The sequence below is a fragment of the Sparus aurata genome, chromosome 1 (assembly GCF_900880675.1).
Source record: "Sparus aurata chromosome 1, fSpaAur1.1, whole genome shotgun sequence".
NCBI classification, from domain to species: domain Eukaryota; kingdom Metazoa; phylum Chordata; class Actinopteri; order Spariformes; family Sparidae; genus Sparus; species Sparus aurata.
Window position 1 is genome coordinate 40,918,733 of NC_044187.1, and position 10,886 is coordinate 40,929,618.

Consider the following 10,886-nt stretch of genomic DNA (forward strand, 5'->3'; position numbering starts at 1 on the left):
CCGTGCTGCCGCACGCTTGGCCTGCCGGTACCCGTCAGCTGCCTCAGGAGTCCCCCGGGCCAGCCAGGCCCGGTAGGACTCCTTCTTCAGCTTGACAGCAACCCTTACTTCCGGGGTCCACCACCGGGTTCGGGGATTGCCGCCGCGACAGGCACCGGAGACCTTACGGCCACAGCTCCGGACAGCCGCGTCAACAATGGAGGTGGAGAACATGGTCCATTCGGACTCAATGTCCCCAGCCTCCCTCGGGATCTGGTCAAAGCTCTCCCGGAGGTGGGAGTTAAAGATCTCCCTGGCAGAGGGTTCTGCCAGACGTTCCCAGCAGACCCTCACGATACGTTTGGGTCTGCCAGGTCTGTCCAGCTTCCTCCCCCGCCAGCGGATCCAACTCACCACCAGGTGGTGATCAGTTGACAGCTCAGCCCCTCTCTTCACCCGAGTGTCCAAGACATACGGCCGGAGGTCAGATGACACGACCACAAAGTCGATCATTGATCTCCGGCCTAGGGTGTCCTGGTGCCACGTGCACATATGGACACCCTTATGCTTGAACATGGTGTTTGTTATGGACAAACTGTGACTAGCACAGAAGTCCAGTAACAAAACACCACTCGGGTTCAGATCGGGGAGGCCGTTCCTCCCAATCACACCCCTCCAGGTAACACTGTCATCGCCCACGTGGGCGTTGAAGTCCCCCAGGAGAACGACGGAGTCCCCGGTTGGAGCACTCTCCAGTACCCCTCCGAGGGACTCCAAGAAGGCCGGGTACTCTGCACCGCTGTTCGGCCCATAAGCCGAGACAACGGTGAGAGTCCTATCCCCGACCCGAAGGCGCAGGGAAACGACCCTCTCGCTCACCGGGGAGAACTCCAACACATGGCGGCTGAGCTGGGGGGCTATAAGCAAGCCCACACCAGCTCGCCGCCTCTCGCCGCGGGCAACTCCAGAGTAGCAGAGAGTCCAGCCTCTCTCAAGGAGTTGGGTTCCAGAGCCCAGGCTGTGCGTGGAGGTGAGCCCGACTATTTCTAGCCGGTACCGCTCAACCTCCCGCACCAGCTCAGGCTCTTTCCCCCCCAGTGAGGTGACATTCCATGTCCCCATGGCTAGAGTCACCATCCGGGGATTGGGCCGCCGGGGCCCCCGCCCACGACCGCCACCCATATCCCTCTGCACCGGCCCCTTCTGAACCCTCCCGCGAGTGGTGAGCCCACGGGAGGGCGGGCCCACGTTGCTCGTTCGGGCTGCACCCGGCCGGGTCCCTTGGGCAGAGACCCGGCCACCAGGCGCTCGCCTGCGAGCCCCAACCCCAGGCCTGGCTCCAGGGTGGGGCCCCGGTGACGCCGATCCGGGCGACGTGCACGTCCTTGGTCTTGTTATATTCATCAGGGGCGAGTGAACCGATCTTAGTCTGACCCGTCACCTAGGACCTGTTTGCCTTGGGAGACCCTACCAGGGGCATTAAGCCCCGGACAACATAGCTCCTAGGATCATTCGGGTGCTCAAACCCCTCCACCACGATAAGGTGCCGGTTCAAGGAGGAACATTGATCAGTTAAATCATCTCAAGAACAACATAATTGTTTATAACACACTACTGGTTTGGCGAGATGTGAAGAAATACTTGAATATCCCCCCTGTCTTCTCTCTCTGTTCTCCCTTGGCTCTGAATCCAGATCTACCAGCACAGATTAGGAGTATTGGTTTGTTAGAGTGGGCATCTGCAAACAAGCCTGTCAAACTTTACAGACCTGCTGGTCTCCGACTCTGTTAAGTCATTTGATCAAATCAGGGTTGATTTTAATATTCCCCACAAAGATTTTTATAAGTATCTCCAAATTCGTCACTTTATAGGGTCTCTCTTGAGGGCAGACAGGATCCGCATGAGACTGTCAGAGCTGGAAAACACAGTAGTTCTGGCCAAATCTCCCAAAGGACTGATCTCAAAGATTTATACTTTGCTACTTTACTCTGATTCTTCAGGCTATGACTCTCTGAAGTTGTTGTGGGAGCGTGATCTGGAGGTGACGTTCAACCGTGTAGATTGGGACAAGATCTGCAGCGGGGTTTTCCCTAAATGTACTTCAATTTCTATACATGAGCAGAACTTTAAATTTTTATTTACCTTACTTATTACACACCTGTCCGCCTCCAGAGAATGTTCCCTGGCACCTCCAACCTTTGTTATAAATGTAAGATTCACAAGGGTACATTTATTCACTTGTTTTGGTCATGTGATCGCATTCAGACTTTCTGGAAGGGGGTTCACTCTGTAATTCAGGAAGTCGCTGGTAAACAGTTTCTGTTGACTCCTTCTTTCTGTCTACTTAACCATACTCCAGACAATTTCTTGGACACGGACACCAAATCTCTGTTGATAATTCTATTGTTTTTGGCTAACAAATGTATCTTGCTGCGGTGGTCAACTCCCCAGGTCCCTACAGTCGACATGTGGATATCACAGATCTCTGCTCTATTCCTCTCGAGAAATTGACACATGATCTTAATCACAAATCGGACAGGTTTTGGAGGATCTGGGAACCTTTGCATTCCTTTTTACAGAAGCTATAATTCATTATCTGTCCCTGGAAGATGAGGACTGTCTGCCCTTTCATTTATTTATTGTATGTGCTCTTCATTTACCTGTCTCCTGTCATCTCTTTACTTATTTAGTTACCTTATGTATATGTAAAAATATATATCGCGTCGCTCTTTTGTTAGGGTTGATTTTGTTTTGTGCCCTGTCTGGTTTGTTTGTTTGTTTGTGTTTGTCTTTATAATGTTTGTGTTTATAAAAGTGAAAAACCAATAAAAAGAAAAGAAAAAAAAAAAGTAATCTTAAATTATAAATCTTTCCTCTAGGAAGTTCTAGTTCGAATTGAAATGTAAACAAAGGTACTCAATGTGTTTAGGTATAAAATAGTGCAACCATAGTTAAGCTGAGAAAGTGCCATTGTTTCTGGGACTGCATGGTACATTTTTGTCTGACATAAACATAGACATGACCGCCGTCCCTCCACCCTCCGGCTAGACGCGACGGGTAAAACGTTGACACTGACCCCCCTCTCCCTCCCCGGAGGAGAGTGCTACTCGCGGGCACACGGTGCAGCGGCCAGGGTGAGAGCGGCTGCGCTGGGAGTTTACAGTCTCCGAAAGAGCGGTGCGTCAGACATCGGCTACCCGCCTCCGCAGCCCCGAGGGTGTTTCCGCGGCGTATCACCCTCCGACCCTCGAGCGAGGTTGCGGGCAAGACGCTTCCAGCTGCTTGAGGCGGGGACCGAGAGGTCCGGCGAGGTACAGCAGGTGGTCGCTTGTCCGAATCGATTCAGAGGATTTTATGAATCGATATTGAATTGGGAAAAAATATTTTGCAATGCATTGATGAATCGATATTTTTACCCACCCCTAATGGACACGGTCTAATTCGGGTGGTGAAGTAAGGACTTGATCCCCCAATACCTCCACTAGCAGCCCAGCAGAATTCAGTGGAGCGGGTGCCTTTAACTGACTCAGGTAGGCCGATGATGCGTATGTTGTTCCTTCTGCTGCGACCCTCCAAGTCCAAGATTTTAAGGCCCCCACACACCGCCCAGACGTCCAACTGCCTTATCCGACCACTCTCCGACCACTCCGTTGCCTCTTGTCTGACCCGTTCGGCAGAAAAGTGGCATTGAACACACCGCTTCGACGTGCTGCCTACGCCACAGTAGCGTGTACGTTATGCGCTTGCGCGAGATGCAATAAGAGGGTGGCGCTTGTGTTGTAAGTTGTAAACGAGAACCTAAAGGCAGAAACACACTGGCCCAACCGTTGGACGTCTGAAGCGTTTGGAGAGACTCGGACGAGGTCGGGAACATTTCTGTTTGGTGTGTTCGGCTCTGTTGGAAGCTTTCGGATGCAATGCAACTTTTCTGCCGAACGGGTCAGACGAGAGGCAACGGAGTGGTCGGAGAGTGGTCGGATAAGGCAGTTGGACGTCTGGGCGGTGTGTGGGGGCCTTTATGCACGCAACTCTCTTTACTTTCAATCAAAACGAAACTTAACTATTTCCGATAAAAAAAAACAGCTGCATACTAAACATGCAGCGAGGCATTACCAAACTTACGCAAATTAATTCGTCCTGAACGGACGTAACAACTAGTCTGATGCCACTACTGCAAAACATGAAAACGGGGAATGACGGAACGGAGTGCATAGAAAAACACACAGCGCACACAGTATTCCGTCCCTCCCACACACCGCGCTGATTCGCCAGCACACCGCCAATCAGAACGGCCATTCAGCTGGCACACAACCAATCAGAGGATCCAATGGCTCAGACGTCCGACGGCCCTCCTCCTCAGACTTCGCATGCACAGTCGGATCCGACAACGTCCGCGCGGCTCTGAAAGCTTCCGACAGAGCCGAACACACCAAACATATTAGTTCCCGACCTCGTCCGAGCCTCTCCAAACGCTTCAGACGTCCAACGGTTGGGCTGGTGTGTTCCTGCCTTTAGCCTGTAGCTTAGCATTGGCATCGGCTAGCGCTGAGCAGCTAGTTTCCAGAGCCGTAAGGCTGTCGCTGACTGCATTGGCATTGGACTCAAGTGAAAGCACCCGTCTATCCTGGTCCTCTACCTTAGATTGAATTGTATCCAGCTTTGACTTGAGGGCTGAGAACGCAGATTTGAAGTCAGTTGAAAGGGCTGCTCGATGTGCTTCTAGCATGGTGGCTATGGCATCCATGTCCATGCGGCCAGCACCTGCATTGTCTTTGGTAGTTTTTGTCTTTTTTTGTGCCTCTGGCATTTTTTGAGGTCAGCTTCTTGTGAAGTCGGTCTTTAGAAGTTAACAGCAATTGTTTACTGGTCGTAGAGTTGTGAAAAAAGGGCTAAATTCTTAGAAGTTATAAAATAGGTGGGAGCGTGAAGTAAGTGCATCTACTTTATGCTCGCGCAGACCGGAACCTCCCTATTTTGACTGATTCTACCCTTGAGCCCACAGTTAGAAATGGAACAAGATTCCATCTTCTTATATCCGCCTTTAATTTGGAGGTTAGAGGACCAAAATTGACGGTAGATAGATTTGCTAAGTTTTTTGATATGTATACACCTAAATATTTTATCGAATCAGCACACCATTTCAGCCAGTATTTTTCAATGATATCCTTAGTAGGTTCATAATCAAAAGCAAGGGCTTGTGTCTTTGATACATTAAGTTTATATCCTGACATTGAACCATATTCCTTGAGACAAGTCATCAGTTCGGGCAGGGATTGAGCAGGTTGTTCCAAATATATAAAAATGTCATCTGCAAATAATGCCAATTTTTGTTCTCTGTAACCTGTCAGATTATATGTAATGTTCTCCTAATATTATCCTGCATCTGTCTCTGCTTAATAAAACCAGTCTGGTCAAGGTGGATAAGATCTGGTAGGCATCTTTTGAGTCTTCTTGCAATAATGGATGTAAACACTCTATAGTCCACGTTCAGAACACTTATGGGTCTCAGACCCAAGTACCCAATTATAAACCCTAAGCAATATAGGCATCAGCTTATCTCTCAGCCCCTTGTACCATTCAGTGGTGAAGCCAAATCAATTTCTTCAGGTGTCACTTTGGCCTTCAGAATGTCATTTTGGGTTTCTGTAACTTCTGGTAGGTGGAGCAATTTTAGAACGTTATCTGTATGTCATTGTCTAAATCTTTTTGAGGGTACAAATTTTGGTAGAACAAAACCAGATACTGCTGGATTTTGTCCTGTTTATATTCAATCTCCTTCGTCACTGGGTTTTTTATTTTGTAAAGAGAACTGTCTACCTGTTTTTTCTCTAATTGGTAAGCAAGCAGTTTAGTTGCTATGCCCCCTACTGTCCAATATTTCTGTTTAAGGAAAACAAGTTTCTTTTGTATTTCCTGTATGTAAATTTCATCAATTTCCTTTTTCACCTTTTTGATTTCTTGTTGAGTATTTGAATTCATGTCGTATTTATGTTGTCTTTGTAGCTCCTTTCATTTTAAATTCAGTTTATTCAATCTTTCCTGCCTTATCTTTTTAATACGGGCTGAATGTGCAATAATATTTCCCCTCATGACTGCCTTGAACGCATCCCGCAGCATGGAGGGCTCCACCTCTCCTGTATCATTCAGGTCCAGATATGCTTTTATTTCCTCCTCTATTGCCTTTTTAATCTGTGGGCTGTTAAGAATACTTGAATTAAGCTTCCATAATGTAAATGTTTGGTTCAAATCCACAGTTAGATACAAAGGGCTATGATCTGAAATATCAATATTCCCTATTTCAAAGCAAGTTATTCTATGTCTCTCTGTATTATACATAAAGAAATAGTCAATTTGTGTATAAACAGAGTAGGGATGAGAAAAATGAGTAAAATCCCATCCTGACGGGTATAAGTCCTTCCAAACATAAATGATTCCCATCTCTTGCATAACAGTGTTGATTTTCTTAATTATCTTTGTTTGTCTGGTACTTGGTCTCGATGAGTAAAGTTTTTCATGTAGCCGAACATTAAAATCGCCACTGCAAATTAGAGTCCCCTCTGCCTCTGAGGCCATGATGTCAAATATGTGCTTATAAAAATCCCATTTACTGTTTGGGGGAGCATATACATTTAGCAAAGTAACCATAGTACCTTCCAGTTTGCCTTTAACCAGCACATATCTCGAAACAACTTGACAGTCATTCATCTGTGTCATCAAAACTGGCCTATCAAACTGGTTGACTTCCTGTACGAGTGAGAACCACGGAATCTGAATTCTGTCCTGAGCTCCTGGTTCTAGTCTGTCTCCAGCCAGTACAATTGACATTCTGTAAGTACTCACGTAAGTACTGAGAAGTTTGTCTTGCTAAGATTGCCATCCACATAATAGAGCAGACATACAGTCTCTCTCATTACAATTAAGCTAACCACAACAACATTGCTATCCATGCCCGGCGTGGACTCTGCCCTACTACAGCAAGCAAACAAAAAGATCTCTGACCTCAAGGATGATATCCAATGGCTCTCTGATGAACTCCAGAAGAAAGAGTCACTGCTATCCAACCTAATGGATGTAGCATCCGTACAACCCAAAGAGATCGCTTCGCTCAGTGCAATCCTCCGGGACACGGTTGCTTGGGACCCAGCTACTGGCCCACAACTCTCCTCCTGCTCAACACCCAAGCAGCTGCCGTGGACGGAGTTCTTGGTCCTCGGTTGCAAGAGGGACCCTAATGGGTCTGCTTCTCCGCCCGGCCTGAACCTCTCAAACCGCTTTGAATCCCTGTCAGATGACAACCCGGCTCATCCAGATGACCCCCCCTGCCGCTCCTCCTCGCCTGGTGGCGACGCCCGCAGCTCCTCTTCCCCAGATGAGGACGCCTGCAGCTCCTCTCCACCCGATGACCACGACGACGCCCGCAGCTCCTCTCCACTTGATGACCACAACGAAGCCCTTAGCTCCTCTCCACCCAATGACCACGACGACGCCCGCAGCTCCTCTTCCCCAGATGACAACGCCCGCAGCTCCTCTCCACCCGATGATGATTATGACGCCTGCTGCTCCTCCTCGCCCGGTGGTGAAGCTGGCCGACCAAGATAACTTTCCCCGCCTGGGTCTGAACCAGCGGCTCCCATCCTGGTCCAAAACCTCCTCCTCACGGCGCTGGATCCTGAGAGATGCCGTAATGCGGTGCTCTGATGCTCTTCCTTACACCAAGCCAGCTACTGATGCCATCCCGAGGGACGTAGCTACTTCACGGCCACAGCACTCCCCTGCTTGGTCACAGAGCACTGAAAGCTCACAGCCATCGTCTCCTTGTCTTCTCTTCGCTCCTACCACACTCATCATTGGAGACTCAATCACAAGGAAAATTTGCTTTTTCAACGCAGCCACACACTGCTTTCCTGGAGCCACAGTGTTGGTTATCTTCGATAAGCTTCCCGTCCTACTATGATCTTCCCATCATCTATTAACCGAGTAATAGTTCATGTCTGATCCAACGACACGGCTCGGAGTGATGCCGAGATCCAAAAGTGGCTTAAGGTGTGTCGATTGCTGCTCAGCGGCATATACCGATCCCAAGACTGACATACAGATTCTCGAGTGTTATATACCGATCCCCAGACTGGCATACAGATTCTCGGAGTGGTATGCTGCTATGATGCCGATGTTACTCCACCGACACATAACGGCATCACTAAAAATTTCTGGGGAGAACCCTGATATCGCAAGAGTTCCACGTGTAATTACAGTCAATATGCTTACATCCCAACAACGTAACATACATACGTTCCTTTACTTTCGGTAATGTGTTAAGTTAGCATTGTTAATGCCCTCTTGAGCTTCCTAAATAGCTGTGGAAAAGATGTCTGGCTCAGCGGAGCTCTCCCAACTCTCGGCCGTGGACCTGGGCGTTTCTCCAGAATCCTCAGTCTTAACACCTGGCTTCAGTCCACCTGCAGAATCCACAACATTGGTTTCATCGACAACTTCAACCTCTTCTGGAACCGTCCTTCCCTTTTCCGTACCGACGGACTTCACCCGAACAGTCCCGGTAGCACAGTATTAGCAGTTAACATCCAGCATGCTATCCAGACCGCTGCTCCGCATGATTGACCTCACGCCAGCAATCTAACCTTTGGGATATTTAACATCCGCTCACTGACCAACAAGGGACCTCTGCCCTTTGATCTACTGAATGATCGTAAGTTTGATTTCTTTTGCCGGAGTGAGACATGGCAGCAGCCTAATGATTTTTCACACCTTAATCAAGCTATTCCTCGTGGATTTGTCTACTCATCACAACCCCATACCTCTGGCAGAGGGGGTGGCCTGGCGATACTATACAATCAAATATGGAAAGTGTCCTCCATCACAGCGCCTGTATATCCCTCATTCAAATCCATTGCTCTACAAATCAAGGGCCCAACTCTCACTATAGCCAATATCGACCACCCAAGCCGAATAACACCTTCCTACAGGAATTCTCAGCCTTCCTAACAACCCTATGCTCTGTGTCCCTAAACTTAATATTGCTGTGATTTTAATATCCACTGGGATAGCATCAACAACGTTTTTAAGAAAGACTTTACCTCATGCCTTGACAGCTTTGGACTATAGCAACATATATTATATTGATTTTCCAACACACTGCAAAGGACACATTCTTGACCTAATCTGCTGCTCTGGTGTACCCCCCATAAACTGTTGTGCCTCAGATTTGCCCATCTCAGACCACAAGCTAATATCCTTTGATGTCATGCTAAGATTATCCAGGACTAACATGCCTCGCTCTATCTCTTTTCGAAACGTCAAAGATATTGACTTGTCAGCCCTCTCTAATGGATTTGATGATTTTCCCAGCAGAGACTGTACTGGACTGAATTTATCTACCACAGATGAACTGGTATCCTACTACAATCTCGGACTTCAGAGACTGCTAAATACTCTTGCACTTCTGAAAACAAGGTCTGTTTCCTTTGCCCACTCTGCTCCTTGTTTTACACCAGTGCTACGCCAGCTCAAAACCAAAGGCCGTCGCCTGGAACGCCTTTATGTCAAAACTGGCCTAGCAGTGCACAAAGAAATGTATCATAATCACATACTCCAATACAAAGATGCTATGTCTCTAGCCAAAACCACATACTACTCAATCTTAATCAGGATGGGAACACTAGAGCCCTATTCTCAACCATCAACAATATCCTGAAACCACTGGATGCTCTACCACCTCACCTACTCACAGCTGCACAGTGTGACAACTTCATGACCTTCTTCAATGCCAAAATTGAAAACATCCACCAGACACTGACTGCTTCAAATAACTCTACACACTCTCTGCCCACATTCTCCATCAGCTGTCCACTTGCCAGTTTCAAACTGCCAGCTGTCTCGGAAATAACCGGACTCATCTTCAAATCCAAATCATCTACCTGCCAGTTAGACCCCCTGCCCACCTACCTGGTAAAAAGCTGCATGCCTGCCTTGTCCTCTCTCATAACTGATATCATTCATTCCTCACCAACTTCTGGTGTTGTTCCATCATCACTAAAGACTGCTGCAATTACTCCAACTATCAAGATACCTGGTGCAGACCCAAATGATTTGAACAACTTTCGTCCCATCTCAAACTTTTTTATTTATTTATGTAGCACAATTTAAAAAAATACACAAATACTGACAAAGAATACAAATAACATACAGTGCAGGAAGAGGCAGAAAACCCAGTGGGCTTATTTGAAGCCTCCACCTAAATAATGTTAAAATTTCACAATATTATAAGGAAACACAAAATTAACATACAAAAAATACAAAAATAAAAACTACATAAAGTAATAAGTTGATAGTAACAAATTATATATAATAACAAAAAATAATAACATCAATGTAAAAGCAGAGAAAGTGAGTATATAATATGTACTATGAGATGCTATTTATCTCCAAAATACTTGAAAGAACTGTTGCAGCTCAACTAAACAACCATCTGTCTCAATACAACCTTTTTGAACAATTTCAGTCTGGCTTTCGTGCCCATCATAGCACTGAGACAGCCCTTGTGAAAATCACAAATGACCTTTTGATGGCATCTGACTGTGACTTACTCTCCATCCTGGTTCTCCTCGACCTCAGCGCAGCCTTCGACACTGTCTCTCATGACATCCTCCTGGACAGGCTGGCCTCCATTGGAATCACTGACATCCCTCTGGCTTGGCTGAAATCCTATCTCACTGGTCGCACACAATTTGTCCAACTCAAGATTAAGATCTTCCTCCTCTCCAGTCTCCAGCGGTGTTCCCGTGGGCTCTGTCCTTGGCCCCCTCCTGTTCACTATTTACCTTCTGCCCCTTGGACACATTCTTAGAAAATTCCATATTCAATTCCACTGCTATGCTGACAGTACACAGCTT